This window comes from Podarcis erhardii, assembly GCF_964252035.2.
Source record: "Podarcis erhardii genome assembly, chromosome: 11".
Taxonomy (NCBI): Eukaryota; Metazoa; Chordata; class Lepidosauria; order Squamata; family Lacertidae; genus Podarcis; species Podarcis erhardii.
The window spans coordinates 28,648,455-28,666,230 of record NC_138501.1 but is presented as its reverse complement, the minus strand read 5'-3'; the positions used below and the strand labels follow the sequence as shown (position 1 = coordinate 28,666,230).

The following is a 17,776-nucleotide window of genomic DNA, read 5'->3' as shown; positions in this document are numbered from 1 at the left end:
GCTGTAGCTTCTTTCTAGCATTTCCTGCTCTTCGAAACCTCCATTTGTTGCTATAGCCTGTGAAGACTGTTTACTAGGTGGGATTCGGTTGAAGATGCAGTAGACTTCAGGGGTAGCCCCAGAACTGCAGATACTCCCTCCCTCAAGTTGTGTCTTGCCCCAGCTGCACAGGCGTTTAGGTGAGCGCTAAAGACTTTCTTCTTCAATGCTGCCTTTTATTGAGTCATAATTAACTAAGGTGCTACAGAGCAGCTTTGTAATTATTCCTGTATGCTTGCTAATGTGGCTGTTAAATCTTTTTATCTTGCCCTGCTCCCGTGTGAACGTCGTTTTGTTGTAGCTCTAAAAAGCAACTAGAATACTTTAAATACATGAATAGATTTATGGATAATTGCATAACTCCTAACCTATGAGTCCGAGAAGGCCTTTTAGGCCATGTAATGTCCAACCCTTTATGGATGCAGGAAATCTGGAGCTTCTGCATTTCCAACCCATGGCTGCTGAAACTCTGCTTGAAAAATTCTCCATTGAGGAAGAGCTTAACAACCCTCTAGGTGTTTGGTTCCACTATCAAATTTCTCTTCCTGGGCAACTGAAGTGTGCTAGATCTAGTTCTGCTTTCTGCAGCATCAAAGAGCAAATATTTGCCCTCTACCATGTAATAGACAGTCAGGGTTCTCTTCTCCTAGCTACAGTTCCTTCAACATCTCCTCATGGAGATTGTTTTCCATACCACTGGCCAACTTCATTTCCCCCCTCTGATTCTGTTCCAATTTGCCTGTATCAAATTGGGCTGTTCATAAATTAAAAGGGGCGAGTCTAGAAGATTATGCCCATTATAAAAACCAGAATTTGGCCTGGTTTGTAGCCAAGTTTACCACGCCAGGAAACGAAAGGGGAGAGGAAATATAACATAGCATGCAAGTTGACAGAATGAAGACAACAGGAGCAAATCAGAGAAGGAGGAGAGAAGAAAAAGAGGTGACAATGATTGGAAAGAGTGGGATAATCTTGGGAAATGCTATAAAGGTGCAAAGTTTGAAAGGGGAACACAATTATTTTTGACAGGCATTGCTTTCATTTTTGTGATGAAGTTTTGAAAGCATTATTGGCTTTAGCTCTGATCATTGGCATTTTTTATATGAATGTCTAAAACTTGATTCAGGTAGAGCCATTGCTGTTACTGTATGTGTGGTGTGACTTAGTAAAGGTAAAGGTACCCCTGCCCATACGGTCCAGTCTTGCCAGACTCTAGGGTTGTGCGCTCATCTCACTCTATAGGCCGGGAGCCAGCACTGTCCGCAGACACTTCCGGGTCACGTGGCCAGCATGACAAGCTGCATCTGGCGAGCCAGCGCAGCACACAGAACGCCGTTTACCTTCCCGCTGGTAAGCGGTCCCTATTTATCTACTTGCACCCGGGGGTGCTTTCGAACTGCTAGGTTGGCAGGCGCTGGGACAAAACAACGGGAGCGCACCCCGCCGCGGGGATTCGAACCACCGACCATGCGATCGGCAAGTCCTAGGCGCTGAGGTTTTACCCACAGCGCCACCCGCGTCCTTTCCGTGGTGTGACTTAAACCCTTGGAATTAGCAACAGAACAATAAATGCCCTGCTTCATTAAACTAATGTTATTATTAGTGGAAATAACTGTAATTTCTTGAGGATATAAAGCCAGCCAGGAGCTGTTAATTACTTGTTAAGAGTTCATTTATATGCTGGATTGGCTACAGAAGTGTGGAATTTTTTTTGAGAAAAACTTTTTTTAAAGGTAGTAAAATCCTGTCAGATCCACTAGGTGGCACATGATGACCATGGTTAATACATTATACTGCCACAAAACCTCCCATTCATGTCATAAATAAAGACCAGCATTATTAATTTATACCATTGCATCTACTCTGCCCCCAATATTTGTTTAGCCAGCTGTTTCCTCTAATCCTGCTTAAGCACCATTGACTAAAATTCCAAATACATTTGGGGTGGGGTTCCCTCCCCCGAAAAAGAACATTTTGTTACCTACAAATTACAAGCTGCCTTTTCAAGCACATGCCTGCATGTAGCAGTTGCAAGCTGTGAAGCCAGAATGTCTAACAATTCCTTAGTAGAAACACAAAAAGTTTGTGAGCTGAAAATGATTCAATTAAAAACCTTACAAAATTGAAAAGGATTTTAAACATATATTTTGACAGACAATATTTCTGATTTTCAAATGTCAAATAAATAAAAAGTGAATCTATTTTCAGTGTTTTAAGGCATTTTAATTGTCACTTGAGTAGAGAGGCAAATATTATTGCAGATGCTTTTAATTCTTCCCATGGCTTGCAAGCCAACTCTGAACAATCTTCAGGTCTTTGATCCTAGTGATACATACAGGAAGAAAGCTTCACTGAACTGTTGGGCAGCGGGGAGAAGACAATCTGGAAGCTATGTTGCACAAGTGGATTTCCACTGCACAAGTGAGTGGACATCACTGAATGCGCCCCCCCCCACCAATGGATTTTTGGCGCAACGTATTCCATCATTATTTTCATCAGAGCTTATTTTCATCATAGAGAATTCAGGACCAAAACTTTAAAAGGCACAATAGCATGAACAACAAAAGGTTTGTGTGCCATTTTTCTCCTTTTACAATTGTACTCTTAAGTAGAGCTTGTTCCAAGTACTGACTACTCAGTCTTGCGACTTAGAAATGAGCTACATTATTGGTTATGTTTAGAAGGCTATAGAACAGGTTGCCAGTCAAGATAGGACTCAAAACTTAACCCATGTAACAGACTAGTCAGTCTAGAAGCAGAATACTGTCTATACAGCAGAATCTTTCAGGGTACAGAACAGGATGCAGAAAATGTGAAACAAGTCATCTTAGGGCAAAATGTTTATTTGCACCTGCCTGCCTGCCTGCCTGCCTGCCTGCCCATTAATGTAGGGGCAGCCCCCACATTACTGGGGAGACAGGCGGGTGCAAATCCACCTTTTGCCCTAGTGGACATTTCCCCCTTTAAATGCAGGGTTTTCCAAATCCACAGAAAGCCTGAAATGGCCACAATAGAAAACCCTGCATTTAAATGGGAGTGGGGAGAGGAGGTCTGGTGGAACACTGGGATGGGGAGGATATCATGTGGATGCTCCAACATTAATGAAAAAAGAGTCAGGAAGGTAAAAACACACATTTAGCTCTGGTGTGGACAAACCATCAGACTGTGAACTTTGGATATGGGGAGGGGCAAGCCCAGATTCCACATACTGTTTTTATTGCCCACACACCCCTTTCCCCTGGTGTTCCATCTCCTTTGGCCACCCTCTTCCACCACCTACTTCCTAGACACTGGTTGTAATAATAGCGTTTGCAGTTCAGATATACTCTTTTAGTGTTAAGAAGTTGGTAATCTGATGACAGGTCATGTGGACGAGAAGTGTGGAACAAGCGCAGTTCTCTCACTGGTGGCTATAGGTTTGGGGGTTGTTGTTTTTTTAACCTTCTCACAGCAGACAAGAGGTAAGCAAGCACATGCATGCATATTCGTTCTTCTGAACAAGAAGTAATTTCCTACACACTGGAAAACCGATGACATGTACAATAATTCTGGTCTATACACTTGTGCACAGATACCCAGTTATGATTTTCTGATAAGCATTTATGAATCATTGTACTGGAAAAATTAACACATGGTGTGGTTTTCAGAGTCACAAAAGGCCAATGCCAGAAGCTGTCAAGTTTTGGCAAGAGTCCAGAGACTCATTAAAGAGTTTGGGGGCCCACAAACTCGCTTACAAGGTTTTCCTCCCCAGCAGCTAAGCAGAAAAGTCATCTTCCTGTGTTCCCTACACATTGAAGACTATTTAGAATGCAGAATTACTGTTTGGAGCATTGCTGGAATGAGGTGCCCCCCTCCCCATGATCTACAACACAGCCCTAATGTATCCAAGCAACTGCTGCTCTTCCTCATGTTCCTCTTGGTGCATTTGAGGAACCTACAGTACTTCAAGGAAAAGGAAGGAGTGGTTCTTTTTTCTTGCCTCTTTTTTACTGTTTTGATTACTCTTTTCCCCTCCAAGCACTCCCCCACCTACCCAGTTTTTTGCGTATTCCCTTTGTCAGGTGATGATGTGGTTGGATAGGACAGGAGTGATGTTCACCAGCAGAGGTGTGGTCTGTGGTCTCCTAGTGTGAATTTAGGTTGGGGTTGGTTATGACTAACATTGGGAAGTGTGACTAATGCTGTGGCGACACCCTGTTAGAGAAATGTTAAATGAGAAACAGAACAGGCAACTCTGCATCACCTTTGCACACACTGAGGATGAGGAATGGTTGGCAAAGCCAATAGGCTGACTGTTAAGTTTTTGTACCCCTGACGGGCCCACCAAATGAAATTCAGCTTTAACTCTTTCCTGGTTCAGGGTCCAACCAACCTGGTCAGGCCCTGCTATAACAGAAAGTCAGACTAAGCCTATGAGCATCATGTCACAACATGGAGGATTTTGGGGCAGTTTCATACTTCTCTCACATGCCATTTTATAACCATGGCTCAGCTTTCTAACCCACCCAATAAAGAGTGCTTCCATGAAGTGTCCTTAAAATGCTAGTGTTGGTCCAATCACTTATAAGCTCAAATTCCACTAAACTATGGCTTACTATTAGATTTCTACTTTATGGGCCAAGTTCTGTCTACACTAATTAGTATTCTTTACAGTATTTGTCACCCTAAGTTTGAGTACCATTGAACTGATTCCATTAGAATAGGACACTATTCTTTACATTACTTATCTTCTCATGAACTTCTGGTTCTTCTTTTTACCATTTTAAAATCTTCTTTCCTGAATCAGAATATAGATACAGTGGGGCTAAATTGCTACTTTACAACAACAAGGTCTCCCCCCCCCCCCCGACCCACTTTTTAAAAAACTTCATATTCAATGTAAACTTTTTGGGCATTAAGGCTAATTAGAAAGACAATCCTCTTGGCACCTATATGCCACACAGAGCAGATGTTTCTTCATTGCACCACTGAAGGTTTTAGAACTTGTTTCTTTGAAGGAGGCATTTCTTCAATACTGAATTTGAGCTTGTTGTTTTATTTTGCAAGGCTTGTCAGTTTAAGAGTATGCATTGCAGTTTAATAGTTCTTGCTCACTGAACTGAAGCGAGCTGGGCCATCAGATGTTGGCTGAATATCAGCCTCCACTAACAACACAAAGCTGATCCCCGCTAACATCTTAAGCTTATTTCCTCATCACCTGGATGTGGATCATTGCTAAGATAAATGGGGTGGGGGGAATCCAGGGAATTTTACTTTGCGTCCTGCTTCAGCACTTTTGGAAAGAAATGTGCTGGAATAGAAACCCCACCTATTATTCAAACATTGGACGAGTTCCACTCTCTAATTCTGCCTTCCTAGTCTCCCACCCCAGCTCAGTACAGCAAAACTAAGTGTCAGTATGACTTGGAAAGTAACACCCACTTACCTGCATGCTTAGAATTAAGCACTTTCAAAATGTACTGGTTTCAATGGAAGAGTTGGTCAAATTCTTGAAACTAGTGCAACTGTAAAAAGACACTTAACTTTGCTGAAATGTGCCCTTTTTGTGCTGTTCAGCACTACTGAAGGAGTTTCGAGAATGCACAAGAAAAAAATGTAATGCTTTTGCAAATCTGAAAGTGCTAAATATATTGAGCTAAAGAGATCTCATGCATCTAGACCTGGCTTAAATGTTACTCCATTTTAATAGCGCATTATGTCAGCCTGTAACTTTCTTAATATGCAAAAAAACCCTGACTTTTGAGAATATAGTTATTTGAATGGCACAATAATACCAACCAATTCCTTCATCCTCTGGGAATGTGCATTACAAGGCACATTGCATCACATCATATATAATTTGTCCAGAGCAGAATAACTGAAGCTCTCGTTTTGCTACCACCTTCTTGCTTTTTACTCTCACTAAAAGTGTTTGAGAATTGAAAATATTAAACTCACTGTTATTAACTTTTCCATTAAGCTCTTATCACAGAGTGTAACATATGTGTTTCATTTCATGTAATTCTTTTTTTTCAACTGATGTTTAGAATTCGGGAAAACTATGTTGGGATTTATTTGATCTTTATAACAACCCATTGAAACTATATACATGCCTTTTCCACTTTGAAAAATCCAACCAACAACATATGTGGACTTTCTAGAGATTATAATCATACATGCATTAATCTCATTTACACATTGCTTGCTGTACTTACTTACACTACTGATTCCAAGACCTGCATCTACCCAACTCTTGCAAAACTGCCAGTTTTGGAATGTGTGTTTCGGATTATTATTATCATGAAAGTAAAGCAACAGCAACAAATTCTTTTTTAGGGTGCTTGAGGTAACACTGCCGTGAGTCTACTACTATCATCCAATAACAGCCTTTTGATAATTTATTTAAGTTTCAATCATAAGTAACTCAGTGCTGGAAAAATATGCAACACATTTGGGACTAAACCATCATGCCATTTTAATGTGTTGCAGACAAATACACTGGCGGAGGCTACAGTCATCCCTAAAGTGCAAGGGAGGATGACACTTGCTAGAAGTGTAAACTTCTTCATGCCCCTTTCATCCTTTTCGTGCATGTTCAGGAAAGGTACCTATCCATGCATCCCTTCCTTCTCCCGTGAAATGCTGCCAACTGAAGGGGGCTAACTCATCTTGGTGAGAAACCAAGCCAGGGACTTCCACTTGTTGAAAGCTTTCACTCTCAGGAGGATTGTCAGGCAATATAATTTATTCACCCAGATTAATTACCTCTTGTACTGAGGTACAAGATCACCCTATCGCACTGGCATGAATGGAAATCCCCCTTCCCCAGTGTGGAAAATGAAGCAGAGAGTGGTGGCTCTGCTAGACTCAGGGGTCCCAGCCAAGTGTGAAATTATGCATGTTCCTTCAGAGATGTGAAAGGTCACTAGGGTTCCTGTTTCTTTCCTTCCATTCTGCCTCCTTACATGTCCATCACTCGGTGGGCTGCCCTTGGTTCCTCTTGCTGAACCAAGATGCTCAAATTATTTTAGCCCTTGCTTTAGGAAGTTTACAATTCCTGTTGCTTCCATTGCTGTCGCTGTGGTAATAAACGTGGTCAATGTGAGCAGTGGCAACGGCTAATCATATTTGACACCCCATTTTCATCTCTCAACACTACCTGAGATTCCACAGAAGGCTATCCTACGCAGGGGCATAGATCTGTGGTTGGACTCATAGAATTGTGGAGTTGGAAGGAACCCTGAGGATCATCTAGTTCAACCCCACGCAATGCTGTCATCCATCAGCCTCCAGCCCGCATGACCAATGCTCAGAGATGATAGGAGCTATAGCCCAACATCATATAGATGACCACTGGTTCCCCAGCCCTGAAATACAGGTTTGTCTAGTGGTAAAGATTTCCCCAGCCCAGAACTGAGGCGAGTTGCATCTGTTTAGTTCCTGCCTGCCTTTGTATCTGTTAAAAGCCAGAGGAGCTGTCAGAAGAGGCGGGCGGGATGGCAACCCCTATTCCCTGAGCGCTCCACGCTTCACACCAACGGAGAAAAGTTGGTTCCAAGTCCTCCCTCACACGAAGTTCGAGCATTCCCAGGAAAACTGGCGCCTTCAGATTATGCTCGATTGGTTGAGAGCAGCTTGACGGGACTCCCTCCCTCTCTCCCCACCTTTTCCTCTCTCTCTCTCTCGCTCGCTCTCTCTTTCTCTCTCTTTTTTTTACCTTTCTCAAAGCTCCAAAGCGAAGATGCCTCCCCTCAAAAAAGCAAAATACAGTCTCGCGACGTTGGTCCCTGAGCGCGGCGGGCTGTGCGGTGGCCGCTCGCCTGGCGTCGTTTCTGCGCGCGCTCTGGCTGGCGCGCGGGGAGGCTGTGAGGGCGAAAGTCCCGATCCAGGCGAGAGGAGCGCGTGAGGCGGGAGAGCGAGCGCCACTCTCGGTCGAGAAGGCACCACGTCAGACGTGAAGGACGTTCCCCAGAAAGCTCGGCGTGAGCTCCGTTCAAAACCTCAGGAGCGAAGGGGAAGAAAAGTCGAAAGCAAAACACACACACGGAGAGAGAGAGAGAGAGACACCCACAGAGTGTCCGGCGCAACAGCGTCTCTTCACACAGTGGCCTCTTGTCCCTTCTGCCCCCGTGTCCTGACTGACGCCCTCTCCACTTACCTCAGGGTCTCGCTAGGTGCCCTGCCCTCTTGGCTCGGCCGCCTCACAGCTCCCCTCACGCCACCCGCGCCCACGCCCCGGCTTTGCCCAGCGAGTGGAACAAGTTGTCAAGAGTTTCCCTGTGTGAAGGGATCGCGGCGGGGCGAAGGACCGACACCTTCTCAGGAACACGATACTCCGTGGGCTCTGCCCTCCTCCTGTCGCCCCCACCCCCTTCCCCCTCTTCTTGGGATGGTGTCTTGGAGCAGATCAAGAGCGGGGGGAAAGGAAGAGGGGAGGGAGGGAAAACGCCGAGGAAATTCTAAGAACTAACCGAATCCCGAGTCTCCCAGCAGCTGGCCCCACACAGGAACATGTAGGATTATGGGCGCGTGCGATCCCTATTTGGGGAAATCGCTGGCAAACTTTAGCCCTGAACTTTAGTGGAGTCGGTTGCATCCTTGGATCATCAAGCATGGGAACTATTCTTTGGGCTGTAGAGATCCCTGGTCAAGATCAGGAGCCTGAAATCACAAGACATGTTCCCACCACATATATTACGCTAATAATGAGCAAAGGAGGGTAACAGAACCCTGGTAATATCTAACTCCACATGAAGATTTAGTGCTGCTGGGGCGGGGGGAGCAAGTATGCATATCACCCACAGGATGAGGTCCTTGCCAAAATGCTGCCCCTTATTATGTTCCCATTTAATCCTGATTTAGCATTTCACCTATAAGTAACAACACCTGTGGAAATGGTAAACCCAGATTAAATTGGGGAAGGGAATGGTCATTTTCATAAGATTGATGCTGAGAAAAAATGGCCTCCATGAGCAACATCAAGTCTCCAATAATCTGTTGCATAGTAGTGACCTAAACCGAGATATGAATTAGCTAGGCTTTGCATGGCTTGCTTCCCTTTCCCCTGAACCTGGCAATTTGAAGAAAACCTGGGCTGTGTCATCTTGACAGTGGGAGAAAAATATTGCATTTTCTGATTCACTGGCGGTGCTTGCAGATGACATCATGGATATGGTACATGGCTCATGCCTAGTTATAAATCCAAGCTTTTGGAAATGTTCAAAAAGCAAAATAATGTGTTTGGGATGCCTTTTTACCACCCTCACCCCACTGGGGTGTGGAAGTGAATGAGTCTTGATCCCAGCATCTGTAACATGTGTCCCATCAAGGCCCAACAAAAGTGACTGAATAATAATAATAATAAATGTTTGGACTGTCATAGCTAAATGCAAACCCTTACCCTTGCCCTCTGGCATTCCCCTTTCTAAACTCCCACCTTCTGTTTTCTTAGGTGCCACATATCTGCTGCCATGGTGCAGCCTTGAGACATTATTTCTCTGCAGGAAGAGGCATGGCACTATGGTGGAATAAGCTATTTATAATGTGTCCTGTACTGTCTGGGTATGAATATGTGCTACTCCTGTTTGGCCACAAACATAAATGATCTTGCCAGATCCAGCAGCAATATTTTGGTCACAAACAACTAGTTTACTTGAACAAAAAGAGTTCTTTAGTAAGCTACAGGTACATATTGAGTTTGTGCTTGAAATGTCCATATATAGCTGTAGATGTAATAAGTTCTGCTGACTCACACCCCAATGCCAAACACGCTAGGAACATTCCCAAAAGGGTTAGCTGCAACTAAGTCTTACTGAAAGTGGTACAAAGGGTCCTTGTCAGGACTAAGAGGTGTGGAGAGATAATTTCAGCAGTGAGCCTACTGTGCAAAAACATATCACATACTGAACACATGCACCATCCTCTGCAACACAGCAAGCTAAGTGGAAACCTGTTATGCTTTCCAGGAGATGCTGATTTTGTTCAGTGATGATTGGCTAGTCTTTGAGTTGCTCAGTGTTGATTGGCTAACTTTTGTGTCATTCACAAAGTGGCACCCCCTATCGCCTCCCCCATCTTTGGTTTAGATCAACATATTGCTGATTGACTGGCTGCTGCATCAATCCTAAAAGCAACTTTCCCCATCCCCAAATAAAAGTGGAACGAAAAATGTTGTTGCTTTTTAAATGAATAACAGAGATGAGGAAGCAAGGGTCTTGCAGAATAAACACACCATCCAAAATATTGGAGGGGGGCAGAGAAGAGGCAGTATCAGGTCCAGTGATTTTACTTATATCATTACAGAAGGAACCTTACAGCAGAAAAAATACAGATGCTTCTGTTTTAGAATATGTTTGTATGCCACTGATTTCAGTAGGGCAGCTACTTCACACGCAATGTTTTCAAGATACAGTATACACAAAAGTGTTTTAGTGTACACCTAATCATGACTGCAACAAATACGTGTTTGCAAAGATGTATCATAGAGCTATGCTAACCAAGAAATTCAAATTGACTGTGACTTCCCGTCAAATGCATGCTGGGTGGCAAACCTAATTTTGCTGCTTGTCATGTATAAAATACTTCTAGTCCCTATTAAATTTTGCTGGATTGTTCTACTATTCGGAGTGTGAACAAACTGTCGGTAAGAAAGACAAACTGTCTGGGTTGGTATTGGAGTCTTATCTTCAATTCCAGAGAATAGCACTGAGGATGTGTGTTTGACCCCATGACTGCTGTCTGGTGGGATCCCATAAGGTTCCATCTTGTCTTTTGGGCCTTTGAACACATTGGGAGTTGGGAGTTGTCACCAGGAGATGTGGGGTGAGATGTTATCAACATGTCTCAGGTGATGGGTACAGGTGAGGTCAACTTCTACCCCATCACATGCTACCTCATTATGGTGCACCTCTCCAAGCAAGGTTTGCTGCCTGCTCTTCTACTTTGCCTCACTCTGAGTAAGGTCCCTGGAGAGAAGGTATCATTTTCTCTCTTTTTAAAATCATTTCTTGCCACCTTGCCCAGAATGCCTGGCTCTGAAAAAGGAATCCTGTGTCTCTTTCTCAGAGCAAGGTGAGACGGGCACACGGTGGTGGCAGAGAAGCCACTACCACAATCACTGCTAATGCAGCAGCCAAGTTTTACTTTTATTTTAAAGTAAGAGAGGAGGAAAGCATTCAGGTAATGAAAAGTTGGTGAGTCATCTGCTCCTTGGCAGGTGTTGAGGAGGATCCAGTCATGTTTACCAAGAGTTTGTTCCTACAAACAAAAAGTACAGGCTCACACTCCAGCTATTTAGTGAATGAGAAGACACTTCACCAAGGGGGTGGGATCCATGCATTTCTACCATTTTTGGTAACCACCTCAAATTTGTGCTTGCCCAAAACCATGCACCTCCCTGAATGAGAAGGCTTTTCCTCAACATAATACTGAGCTTTAAGAAAACCTAGAATGCCTTTTGAGTCCCAGGGCTAGTATAAAGATGAAACAGCACCTCTCCTGCTGAATTCTGACATAGGGATAGACAGGAAGTCCCTCCCTATCTTGTTCAGTCCAGAATCTCTAGTACTTCTGAGGCCAGCACAACCATGGGGGTCTCTCTACTGGGGGTGGGGAGGGCCCTGTCCCTGTAGTGCTTGCTCTAGAAAAACTCAAGAGAGTCAAGACATCTCATTTCTTTGGGGACATTTCTTAGTCCCAGGCTAAGCTAGTCCTTCTACGCAATCCTTCTGGTTAAACTGTGGGCTTTTCCAAATACAACAAACTCCTCCTTCCCTCCAAAATGAGACTTTTTGCAATGAGGAAAGCGATGGGAGAAATGCTGGAAAGTGTGTGGGATAAGAATTGATGGATATTGCAAACAAACCAGGATGAGTGCTCCATAAACCGCTGGCGTTGGGTAACCTCCCCACAAACGTCGTTCAAGAAAATCTGGATGAATCCTCAATCAACAGATCATCTGGGAACAATCTTTGCCAACCTTGGCCGAGTCAGGCTGCAATCCTATATCAACTTACCTGGGAGTAAGCCCCATATTACACAGCAGAACTTACTGCACTGTAGACACTGGTATGTTCAACCTGGTTTGCTTCATCTGCCTACCAATTGCAGTCCCAATAAAGAGAAATGCTTTGATCCTACTGCTGGCTTGTGTGTGCATGCTAACAATAACATTTATTATATGCCACCCATCTGACTGGCTTGCCCCTGCCACTCTGGGCAGCTCCCAGAAATATTTAAAAACAAAATAAAGCATCAAACATGGAAAAAGCTTCCCTATAGAAGGCTCCCTTCAGACGTCTTCTAAAAGTCAAATAGTTGTTTATTAAGGCAACACACCATCTGCATATACATATCTATGTGGTGTCCCTTACAAAGTTCCTAGGAGTTGCGAAATTAGTATCAACACAGCAGCAGCAACTCCGAAATTGAGACCCAGCTGTGTTCGGGTTGTGTGTGTTTTAGGGGTGTGTTTGGGGCGGTGACTGGAAAGCGGGGTGGGACCCCCCTCTTTTGGGGGAGGCCGAAGGGGCGGCTGAGCGCGGCGGCCACAAGGGGCGCTTGGAGAGGCGCGCCTTTCCTCCGAGCAGCGGCCGAGCGAGAGGCGGCGCGCCGCCGCCCTCCCTGCCGAGCAAACAGGAGGTATTTATTTATAAGGCCGAGGAGACTATATAGGGGCCATTGATTCCCGCCTTGAGCAAAGCCGCTCTCGCTGGAGAGGAAACGGCTTCCTATTTCAATAACAGAGCGGCCTTTGATGGCTCCTGGAGCCGGAGAGAAAGCCAACGGAACCCGCCCTCAGGAAACAAGGGGCGGCTCGGGGGGAGCGGGAGGCCGAAGCGCCGCGCGAAGGCGCAGGAAGAGAGGCGGGAGGGCGGAGGAAAGGACAGGCGGCTCGAGGAAGGTCGAGAGCCAAAGGAGAGCTCGCCGCGTCAAGTTGAGCTCGCGCCTTCGCTTTGTTGGGCTGGCCTGAAAGCAAACGACGCGGCGCAACACGCCTATGTCGACCCGGGATCTCTAGGTGGCGCTGTTGTCTCAACAAACAAGACGCAAACGCGCTTCTCCTCCGGCCGCGCTGAGCGGCTCGCCTTCTGCAAAGAGGAGAGCGGGAGGGATTCTGGGCCAGCCCCGCTGTCGCATGCCAGGCTGGTGGCACAACTAGACCCATCGTTTGGTTGGACTCTCGGACCTCACCCAAGGAGAGAGAAAATTATTTAAATTCTCGCACTTTGTCAAAAAGTATCCAGGTTAGGTAACAAGTGAAGCAGCAAAATCGGAAGCCAAAGGAGTGTAGTGGAAAAGCAGTTTTAGCACATGCCTTTCTTCAAAGAACCTTGGGCAGATCCCCCGCCCCCTTTCACCGGCTTGCATTAAACACACACACACACACACACACACACACAGTATATAATACAGATCCCAGGATTCTTTGGGGAAAGTCATGTGCATTGGATTTGGTGTGGATCTGCCTAAAAATGCACTGGGAAGTGTTGGATTGCATAAGCTTGATGCAACCTTACCTCCCTCAAAGCAAATCAGGGTGAATGCTCCTGAATGCAGGCCATTTAGAAGCAGCCAAGGTCCCAGCCACACAGTAACAAATTGAGGGATGCAATCACAGGCTATCCTCTTCTCCAGATTGATCTGAGGGTTAAAGGTAAAGGACCCCTGACAGTTAAGTCCAGTCATGAACGACTCTGGGGTTGCAGCGCTCATCTCGCTTTACTGGCCGAGGGAGTCGACGTTTGTCTGCAGACAGTTTTTCCGGGTCATGTGGCCAGCATGACTAAACTGCTTCTGGTGAAACCAGAGCAGCACACGGAAACGCCGTTTGCCTTCCTGCCGGAGGTAAACAGAAAGGTTTGCACTTTGACGTGCCTTCGAACTGCTAGGTTGGCGGGAGCTGGGAGTGAGCAACAGGAGCTCACCCCATCGCAGGGATTCGAACCACCAACCTTCTGATCGGCAAGCCCTAGGCTCAGTGGTTTAGACCACAGCGCCATGCAGTGTACTTGCCCATGTATCCCAAAGCCACTGTACAGGAATCACTAAATTATGGGAACCATTATGATGGTTATTACACAAGTGCACCACAATATATTGCACTGGCAGACCTACACTGGACTTTGGTTCAAAGAAAAATGAAGTCAGATTTCAGAAAGCTAAACCGAAAGCTAGGTGTTCCTTCATGCCCTATTTTATTTGACATTTTAATTGCACTTTGAATCCATCTTGTTGCTGCTACTACTGGGTGTCCTTCTGCTTGGGGATTGATTTTTCCATGATCTAGCCTTTGGAAGAATGTGCTAGGAATACCTGTTTAATTTTACTTCCCAGCCAGCAGGGAATTAATTTATCATTGCTTCTTGTTACTCATGTGTCCTTGGTTCCTGTTGGTTATTTTTCCAAACAGCATCCCCCTGCCAGTCATTATTATGGTAAATAATTCTATGTCCCAAAGTATTCCTACAACAGCCCAGGAAATATATCACATCTGTTTCCCTACTGCAACTTATTAATTTATCTAGATGATTTTGGGTTCTTGTAAACAGGATCTTATTTCTCCAGCCTAAATAACTGTGAATTTGAATCTCTCTGAAGTCTAGTAATTAGCTGAAGGCAATGAAAACACCCACTGTTAACTATCATTTAACAGGGCAAACTGGCAAGATCCATGTGGAATTTATTTGTGTTAGCTCAGGGATGAGAACCTTGTGGCCCTACAGATGTTGAAGACCAACAGGGCAGTCCTGGGACATGATACCCTAGCACAGGCTTTCTGAACCTGATGCTCTCCCAATGCTTTAGACTACAACTCCCATCATCCCTGACCATTGGCTATGCCATCTGGGCCTGATAGGAGCTGTGGTCGAAAACACCTGGAGCATATCTGGTTGGAAGAGCCTTACTTAGAAGTACTGAAAAGCTCCTAAAAGGGTAGGACACAAATTTTACAAATAGTAGTTAACAGTTTATGTATGTGATGACTAGGATCAAATGGCAGAGTTCTGTGATTCATAATAAGTGTTCAATTGTGCTGCTTTGACTGACAGCCATAGGATGTTGCCACTTATAATAAGAATTTCAGCTTTTCTGTTTCTCCTTTTTAATCTTCACTTAACACATAAACCACGAGACATGTGGATAGTCACAGTACATTTTGTAAACTGAATGCTGTGATCATAGAGACCTTCCTGGGAATTGTGAGTCGAGGACCCACCACCTGCATAGGATTATAATAAGACACAAAGACACATTATTTTAGGTTAATGGGCAAAATAAGGCCACAACTTTATTGGTTACAGCATATGAGTAGTATTGGCTTAGGCACTGGATAAAACAGCAATACAGGACTCCACCCCACTCAGCAGGGAGTCATTTCAGGGTTAACAACCAGTGGGAGGAGCTTGTTGATGCAAATACAACTGGAAGCTTCCCCATGACGTCACTGGGGGTCGTGCCATGGCCTTAGCCACCAGCAGGGCATTGGACAGGATCCACAACCGCCGGATTCCTTTAACGGAATACCCAAAAGAGGAGGGGTAGATGATGGCCCATACCCAATCCTCCAACACAGCACACCTATTCCAATGCCTAACTGCCAATACCAGAAAGTTGTGATGAGTTGCTATGAGGTAGGCAAAAAAACCAAGAGGCTGGTGCCCATTTGCCAAATGGATAAAAAGTCCTACCTGGCCCCTTGGGCAACCAAGGCAACCAACCGAAGTCCATAGCAAGGTCAATACGCAAAGGAAGCTGACCTAAAAGGGAGGGAGGGAGATCCAATGCAAGCAGGAGCTGACTGGGAACAGAGCACGGCCGCAGCTGCTTAAATGCAGCTAACCCCGCCCACTAGCCGGCCCTGTTGGCTGGCTGAAAGGCTTGGCTGCTGCAGCAGAGGCAATCAGAATATGCCTCCCTGCCACTGGGGAAGCTGCTCCCACTCATAACCCCTCTGGGAGGAGGAGAGGCCTTCTCAGCCCCCACCTCCGAAATTAGGCTTGAAAATCAGGGATGCAAGAAAGCAGCAATTCCCATTCTGACTTGTAATTGTTACCATCAGTGTTGTTTACATTCCATTGTAGTTCATTTTCAGCCAAATGCTACATTATTCATCTCACAGTCTGCTTTTAAACGTAATTTACATAAGTTACATAAGTATTTATGTAAGTTACATAACTTGCATTCTTTTCAGTTTAAAGAAAACAGCAAAACAATGTAAATAATGTCATTAATTATATATCATTAGCAGACTTTAGAAAACAGTATGAATCAATACCAATCGAGTTCACTTGACTGATTTCCATTCCTGACTACTGTTTGGGAGTGCAAGGGCACTCATAACTGCTAGATTCAGTGAACGTTAGAAATTCATAACTGATAGAAATTTGATGATATTTGGAATATGGAAGGGTTTGATTTAAAATGCAGGCTAAACCAGGAAATTGATTGGGGAGAAGGGCCAACAAAGGGTAATTACTGGACAATGGTCAATCATTGACCCTCTGCCTGAGCTCTGGGTGAGTAGCAGAGTCGTAGGTTATTGGAGGCGTGGTGTCACACAGGAAAAATGTGTCCTTTTGTAAAACAAGTCTGGATAAGGAGGGCAAGCACACTGGTGAGGAGTTACTTGAAGCAAAGTTCTTGGGAAGAAGAAAGGAAGTGGAATGAACTCCATGCGTTGCTTTGAAAGCAGAATCATCTTGGCAAGCTGGGATGGAGGCATGGAGATGGTGTGCAGGATGCCTTGGACTCCAATGCTGCATTGCTATGGGGAACAAGCCCCCCTTGGGATGTCATGTTCCCACCAAACTCTCACCAGAGTATACCTAGTTGTAAATATGTGTACAATAAACCACTTTTCTTAAGGACACAAGTCTCTGTTGTGCCTTGATTTCCCAAAGGAAACACAATCCTGGGTGAGTGCCTGGAACCCACTGGAACCTTGCTGTCAGGAGTTTAGCCTACACTCGAGTAGGACCCTGGCAGAGACACATGCCCAACTGGCATGTTCCCTCCCTACTGGTCGATTGTTCGGGAGCTTCATAAGCTTTCTTCAGCCCGAACATCACAGCCACCGATGCCAACCAACACCGGCACACTTAGGGATCCGCAGAGTTTGCGCACCTTGCGTGACAGACCTCAGCAACTCAGCATTTTGGCTAATCTACTTTATTTACATATAAACACACACACAGCACTGCAACATGGCTCCCTCTCAGATAGCAAAGACAAAAAGAACAAAGGACAATAGTCCCACTTCACGGAACACAGTAACACAAACATCCTGTCTCCATCACTTCCCACTCTGTGGAGTCAAAACATATACTGTCATGTGATAGACAATAATCCTAAAGCTGCAATCATGGATTAGGAATTCTAACAGAGATTGGGAGTACCGTATTTTTCGCTCTATAAGATGCACCAGACCACAAGACGCACCTAGTTTTTGGAGGAGGAAAACAAGAAAAAAAAAATCTGAATCTCAGAAGCCAGAACAGCAAGAGGGATCGCTGCACAGTGAAAGCAGCGATCCCTCTTGCTGTTCTGGCTTCTGGGATAGCTGTACAGCCTGCATTCGCTCCATAAGACGCACACACATTTCCCCTTACTTTTTAGGAGGGAAAAAGTGAGTCTTATAGAGCAAAAAATACGGTAGCTCACAACCTCTGCAGCACCATTTCCATTGCAATTATGTGACATCTCTTGATGCTACTTGTATGAAGCATCCTGTACCACCAAGTGGTGTGTGCTTGAT

The 17,776-nt window shown here is 45.0% G+C and overlaps 1 protein-coding gene across 3 annotated transcripts in view; it reads right to left on the bottom strand.

Moving 5' to 3' along the window:
• Positions 1 to 8,349, bottom strand: part of HAPLN1 (hyaluronan and proteoglycan link protein 1) — a 62,387-nt gene extending 54,038 nt beyond the window's left edge. The window contains exons 1-2 of one of the 3 annotated variants that reach the window (XM_081881121.1): positions 8,180 to 8,349; positions 7,739 to 8,021 (exon numbers count right to left, since the gene is read on the bottom strand). The gene's annotated coding sequence lies outside the window, so the exon portion shown is untranslated. Of the gene's footprint in view, positions 1 to 7,738; positions 8,123 to 8,179 lie in introns of those variants that run through there. The other 2 variants (XM_081881123.1, XM_081881120.1) reach the window with 2 other exon arrangements.
• Positions 8,350 to 17,776: the final 9,427 nt, after the last annotated feature.